This window comes from Oncorhynchus kisutch, linkage group LG10, assembly GCF_002021735.2.
Source record: "Oncorhynchus kisutch isolate 150728-3 linkage group LG10, Okis_V2, whole genome shotgun sequence".
Classification (NCBI taxonomy): domain Eukaryota; kingdom Metazoa; phylum Chordata; class Actinopteri; order Salmoniformes; family Salmonidae; genus Oncorhynchus; species Oncorhynchus kisutch.
In genome coordinates, this window is record NC_034183.2 from 64799599 (window position 1) to 64806662 (window position 7064).

At 41.2% G+C, this 7064-nt stretch overlaps 1 pseudogene; it reads right to left on the reverse strand.

The window, feature by feature from the left end:
* Positions 1–394: 394 nt before the first annotated feature.
* Positions 395–5058, reverse strand: LOC109881083 (uncharacterized; annotated as a pseudogene).
* Between the last annotated feature and the right edge of the window lie 2006 nt (positions 5059–7064).

A 7064-nucleotide genomic window follows, 5' to 3' on the forward strand; every position in this document is an offset into this window, starting at 1 on the left:
CTGTTTCCAAGGCAACAGGGCATGACACTGGCTGTAAAAAGCTATTGCTTCTCAGGCTGTCCTGTGTGTGTCCTCCTGATTTTGTTTCCTTGTATGCAACATTTTGAAAAGTAATTCCTTTTCCAGGACAAAGTCCAGAGATGAATGACATGGGCAAGGGATTTAACACTTTCTGTACATATAGGATTACAGATCGGGAACTCATGTTTTAGGATTATTTATAATCACCATTACAATAAGTTGTGTGGAAGCAGAACATATCAGGTGAAACATATGGAGTGTTTCTTATTGTGTTCTGTTGTACAACATAATGCCTTTGTCTTGCTGTACACATGACTACAGACTGCTTCACTCTGACGTCCAGTATTAAAATGTTATGATGAAAAAGAGAAAAGACCAATTAAAAAAGGATTTATTAAATTATTGTTTTACAAAGGTATTTCAGAACACCAGAAACTAGGCCTATTATTATTGACACAAATAAGGCCAGACATAATCAGTCCCTTTCCATTTCATAAAGTCTCATAGAAACCTTTTCACACAAGTCAACATCAGAATAAATTGCACGAACATGTTTCATTGCCTGTTAGCAAGACGTCTTCAACTACTGGTGAAGGGAGGAAGATAAGTCTTCTGTGCAAGTACATGTCAGCAGCACAATCATAGAAACATTATTACATTTAATAAATCAAGTAAAATGCATAATCAAAATGACCGACAGATAGGCAATGTACAGTATGTGCAACTGTACAGTATGTTTGACAGTCCCTAACTTCAAACTGGTCATTGATGTTGTCCTACATTGATTTTTTCTCTTTCAGATTCCCCTCCAGGAGGGTAAAAAGGCTGCGCCAGGATTCTCTGGCACTTCCTGAACTTCCAAATTCCTCTACACAGCGAGTCGTAGATCCTCTGCCAGGAGTCTAGCTCTGTGCGCCACAATGCCGCTCTGGCACGGATGAGCTGGGAGAACTCACTCTTGCTGCCTTTGGCCAGGCACACACTGTCTTTACAGATGAAGAAAACATCCAGGCCAATGAAGAGGGCGTTGAGAGTGATAAAACCAGCCCGCGCCGAGCTGGAGAGGGCTAGTGGGGTGCCTTTGGCAACCTGTCCAATGTCTGGGATGTCCCCTGCTAGCTTGGGTAGGTTTCGTGCTGCTTTGCCTTCCTGGAGCGCCAACTTACCAGCGCTTACAATCAGATCTTCCTTTGCAAGGGCCTTAACACTCAGAGCCGAGGCACAGTCCACTATGGAGTCGATGCCTTTTCCAATGGCCCCGGCTGTGGCAATCACCTTCCCTGCCCCCAGCACGCCGCCCACCCTGCTCTGCCCCAGGATGGGCTCCATATTAGTGGCCACATTCTCCAGAGACTCCTGGAGACTCTCCACGTCCTCCATGAAACTCTGGAAGACTTTACTGGCTTTCTTCTCATGGATGCTATTGACCTTCATCTCTGTGATACCAGTGGCTAAACTGTTGACCCCACTGGTGACCCCCAGGCTGACCCCTGTAATGGTGAGAGCCAGTGACACCCCAGCAGTAACAGGGGATAGAGCTAAGCCCACGATGGATAGGATCCCTCCAGCCACCCCCACTGAGCTGCCTGCCACACTGGAGATCTTAGCCCCCAGCTTCATCCTGTCCAGCTGCACAGCATTCTCCTCCAGATCGGTCAGAAACTGCTCCATCCTGGGTCGGCGCTGGCTGAACCGGCCAATGAAGCGCTGAGCAGCCTCTTGGAACAGGAATGTTAGTCTGAGGTGCTGGTCCATCCTGACAGAGGGGAGACAGATTCAACATATATTTACTGTCTACCAATAAAATACAAATATCAACAGAAGTTTAAAGACAACAACCAAACTAACCTTACCTGATATCATTCAACTGATTCAAATGGTCCATCATCTTTTCTATGGACTTTTCACTCACATCACCAAGGTTGACCACAGGGATGTCATTCTTCTTTTTCCAAAACAGCATTTGACTGATAGAGCTACTGTAATAATGCATATTAATTTCAACATTACATTATATTCATTACATTTATATGTGGATTTTGAATCACATAAGCCAAAGAACCTTGTCAAATGACATCTGAGAAGGATAAAAATGAAGGAAAATAGTACAACTATGCTAATATAAATTATGATATTAAAACAGTGTTTTAAGTTTACTCCCAAGCTGTTGTCTGATCTGTAATCTACAAGGAAAAAAATGGACATCAAGTGTTTGTAAAATGGCAATAAAGAACATTACATAAGTTCATGTTGAAGCAATTGGGATGGTAGCTCCACTTACACTATGTCCATCCTCTTACAGAGCTGCTGGCTGATTTGTGTGTATCTGTCCAGCTGGAGGGCCAGCACCTCTACATTGAGGAGGCTGGGCATAAAGAAGGCCTTAGCATCCCTCTTAAAGTAGATGAGGAGAGGGCAGGATATTCTGGCAGCAATGATGACAGCCTGAACACTGGCAGGGCTCGTCCCCTGAGGCAGACAGAAGAACCTGTTCTCCTCAAACACCAACAGACAGGTGACCGCCAGACACTCCACAGCATTCAGGAAGTAATCCAACTTCTCCAGGCCTCCCAGAGTGTCCTTTAGTACAGCCCCCAGCTCCTTCTCCAGCTCCTCACGCCTACTGTCTGCAGTCCCCTGGGTCAGACCGCTCCATACGAACTCCCCAAACGCCTTGGCCTTGGTCTCGGAGTTACGGACATGGTCGAACTTAAGGTCAATTCTGTCTGCCCTCTGCTTGATGTCCCTCATCATTTCCAGTTCTGTCTCCCTCTGAAGGGCCCATTTGGAATGCCTGTCACAGAACTCCCTCACTGTGTGAATGTTGCTGAGGGTGTCAGAGATGTACTGACCCAAGAGCTCCGTTGTTAACGCTGATCTGGAAGAAAAGTAGGCTTCAGTCAGGAGCGTCACTATTGAATTCAGGATAATCAGTATATAAAATTACAAAGTTGTAGATACAGAGTGCCTATCCACCAACTTGACCCTTTTATTGAACTACCTTTATTGAATACCTTGGATTCTTTGTCAACATTGCCCTCTGCTGTCAATTTAAAGTAGCCCAGCAACACTCTCCTTTCTGACCCAGTTATTAAACCTCTTAGATGTAAGGTCCCCTGTTTAGGTTCTAGTTCTGGTACTGGTTCCGACCGACATTTTTGCTTATAAATCAATCTGTGGACACCGTAGATTGAAATGGCTTGCATTGAGCAACAACCCTGGTTCCCACGGACACAGTAGTATTTTTTCTGAGCCTGTGTGATGTAGGATGAGAAAACTGAAACCACTTGAAGCTAGGATGTCCCTCCTACCATTTCATTTGCTCTTCCGACTGTCCATCAACCCCTGAACCCTACATCACAGCCACTGACAAAGCACATGCCTGCAATAGTTAAGTCGTAGTGAAGCAAAAGAGAGTGGTTTCATCATGGTAGCACATTCAGAGATCAAATAATAGCCATAAATCTAAAATAATGTATAGATTTTTTTTTAAATACTTAAAACTAACACGTTCTGTTTGTCATAGAGGGCCAGGATTGATATGAGATGAAAGGGGAGTTCCTAACAAGTTCAGGAAGCCAAGCTACAGCAGACAGTTTGATCAAGAGAGACCTTGCAAAAATATGCATTTTCTCTAACACTAAACATACAAATATGTAATTTACAGTTATAAGGAAGGTGAAATCTTATAGTTAGTCATTTTTTAATATGATTATGCTATATTTAGAAAGCATATGTAACTTCAAGCCATATTCATACGATTTTGTTGAACAGGAAATACATCATAAAAATATTAAATATTTGTACTATGAACTTGAGCTTGTGTCCTGAAAATGCAGCATTACTAGTTATTTTTTTATGGCCCTCATGATACATAATTACATTTGGGGATTAAGTTAACGTTTTCGATTACATTTAGTTAACTGGTTAATAGTCTCACCGTGACATGACGCTCTCCCTGTGTTTGGACATTTCCTGGTTTGGTTGATATCGTTACTGAACAGTGTTGCCTTGTCCAATGGAACTGTGGATAATTCAAAAGAAAGAACAGCCATTACATTTCTATTCCGATATACATTTAGAAACAGGATTCACATACATCACATAGCTACATGGGCAAACACTGATTCATTTGTACATCGGGAGGTCCCGCGAACACAGTGAGCGCGAGAGCCTAACTTTCTAGACATCAGTGTACAGCAACAATTTCAGACGTCACTGCAGAACACCCGCCATATGCATATAAACACACTCAGCTGGAAGGTTTACAAAACCCGAATCAATGTAGTAGTAGAACAAATATCACAATATCCTAATATTATTACTTCAAATAAAATAAATCAATATAGGCTACAGCAGAACACACATATGATAACAAGTTTGTAAAGGACAACAGTTTTCCTACCGTAGTTTTCAAAACCTCCCACAATGACTCTCCGCATGTCAGGTCCATGTATCTCCTGACAGTCAATTTCTTGCTCAAAACCATGAACGAGCCTGTGCCAATGACGTTTAGTCTCGTTCTAAAGCTGTTCGGAAGACTCTGGCTGTATAGTCTATTTTTTTCCATTTTGAGTGTTAACTATAACCTGGGTGTCGTCTTTAGCCGTGTCTGCAAGGCTTGCTACCAACAAATGCGCCTTGGTTCGGGCATGTTCAGAAACCTTTTTTCTGAGGGCTCTCTTCAGAGGCAGAGGATGATACTGTACATTCCACCCACACTTTTGCTAGCTAGTATTATCCCTCCAGTCGTTTCTAGACCCAAACACCCTACCTTTTTGCATGTTGTACAGCCCAAATTTGAATTCTGCATGACAAGCCAGGTGTTATACGTTTGCTTGTTCTTGCACTGCAAATTGCACCTGCTCCGAGAACTTCTACGGTGGATTTATAAAGTAACAATAACCTTATGTACCCATTATCTCTTGAAGAATATAACTTACTGCCTCATTAGCTTAGTTCAACTCTTGTACCCCATCAAAACCCAAAATATAAGCTTGTTTTACTCTAATGTTTACAAACAAACAAAGTAAACGTAAACAAACACTATACATTTAATACATAGTTAAAACTATAATTTTGATATCATGGATGGTCAGTCCTTGCATCCATAGTTCTGTCTGTGAATTTAAGAGTGATTACAATCTCCAATTCCATCCCTCAGTTTTAACCTGAAACAGGGGCGGGTAAAACGCTTTGTTATTGTTTCAACTGTTTCATTTGTGTAAAGAAATATGGATGTATAAAGCTCACTCACCTTGACAAAGAGGGTGAATGCTGTTCAGTCTCCCGACACTGGAATGTTGTCTTCTCAGTTTCGTTTCCCTTACTTCACCAAACTCAACATTGAGCTATGATAAGAACCCTTGTACACGTCACCACCACTCCTTTGAATGGCGAGAAAGAAACGCCCAAAACAGAACAAATCTGTTGCATGGAACAATATTGTGGATTATTTACTTACATGTAAACTAATTTTTAAGTTTTATTTGGAAGGATGGCGAGACTAAATGAAATGTTCTGTAAAATCCTAGTGACTTCAGAGGGTATCTGACACATGTAGTAACCATTTCAGACATATGTTGTATGTTACCTGTAAAATAAATACAAGGTCATGTTTATATCCCATGTAAAGCAAGTGAACAGCAAACCTAGTTTAAAAAAAACAATTTAAGCAACATCTCATGGCACAACGCCTCTCACTCATGTGGCCTACTTTAGTGTGTATGTACTAACATGTATGGGTAACTGATAGATGAACACACGTGCGGACTACATTTCCTACTTTAGTGTGTATGTACTAACATGTATGGGTAACTGATAGATGAACACACGTGCGGACTACATGTTGATGTTTTAGATGTATGTCAATTGTAAAGTCTGTCGTCTGTAATGTCTTTTTCGTTATGTGTCAGACCCCAGTACGACTAGCTGTCACCACTGACATTGGCTAATGGGGATCTTAGAAAAGTCCTAAATATTACCCTTTCTAACAGTGCCTTATTTACAACTTAGGTGTAACCCTTTTATATCAGTGGGTAACTGGCAAATTGGGAGGGGTGGGGAGTGGGCGGTGTTGCATGGGGACTGTTTGCAGTTCAAATGAGTTAATCAATGGAAAAGTGAATGAATTTACCTGTAAAACAACAGAGAACTTTTCACACAGACCTGATACCTGCATTTTAGTGATAGGGTCCGTTGAAATGCAGGAATCAGGACTAGGTCTGTAGGTGGCTTTTGTTTTACCATGTTTAAAAAAATCTGATATACGAAAAAAGCTAGGATAAAACTGCAGGCATGGTAAATTAGTGGGATTTTGGTCTGTTTTTGAAAGAGAGATAAGACTGTCATGCAAAAAGTTACTGCAGTATCTTTGCCCTGCAACAAGAGGGGGCATGGCAACAACCTGAGTGACTGGCATAAAGCATGATCCTAGAGGTTGGTGTGTTGTGATCATATACCTCTGTGCTTGTTTGTGATGAACACATGGCCTTCATTAATATGCATAGAGTCATCCAGACAGAATCAAATGCGTCTGATGATGAGTGTCAAAGGATATTTCAAATGTGCTTCTTGTTTCATGTTTTATGTGTAAGTCAAAGCGAAATTTGTTCTCTGTTTGAGCCGATAATAACCATTAAACCATTAACTCACGCATGGATTCATTTTTATGCATGTTGGATGTGTTTATTATTATACCTGCAACCAAATTGGCCAGCAATGGGTCAAAGAGTTTCTGATTTGATAGTTTCTTTCCATTTATCCCACCTCAACCTCCTGTATAGGTTGGGTACACATATTTTGCATATTTTATCGCAGGTGCAGTGAAATTCTTATATGCTTGTTTCTAGCGCCAACAGTGCAGTAATACCAAACAATACAAAACAATACACACAAACCCCCCAAAATAAAAAGGAATTATAAATATCAGAACGAGCAATGTCAGAATATAAATATCTATGTATATGATGGTGTGTCTAGACAGTATGGACGGCATATGAATATAAAATGTGTGTACAGCAGTAGTTATATAGGATGAGCCT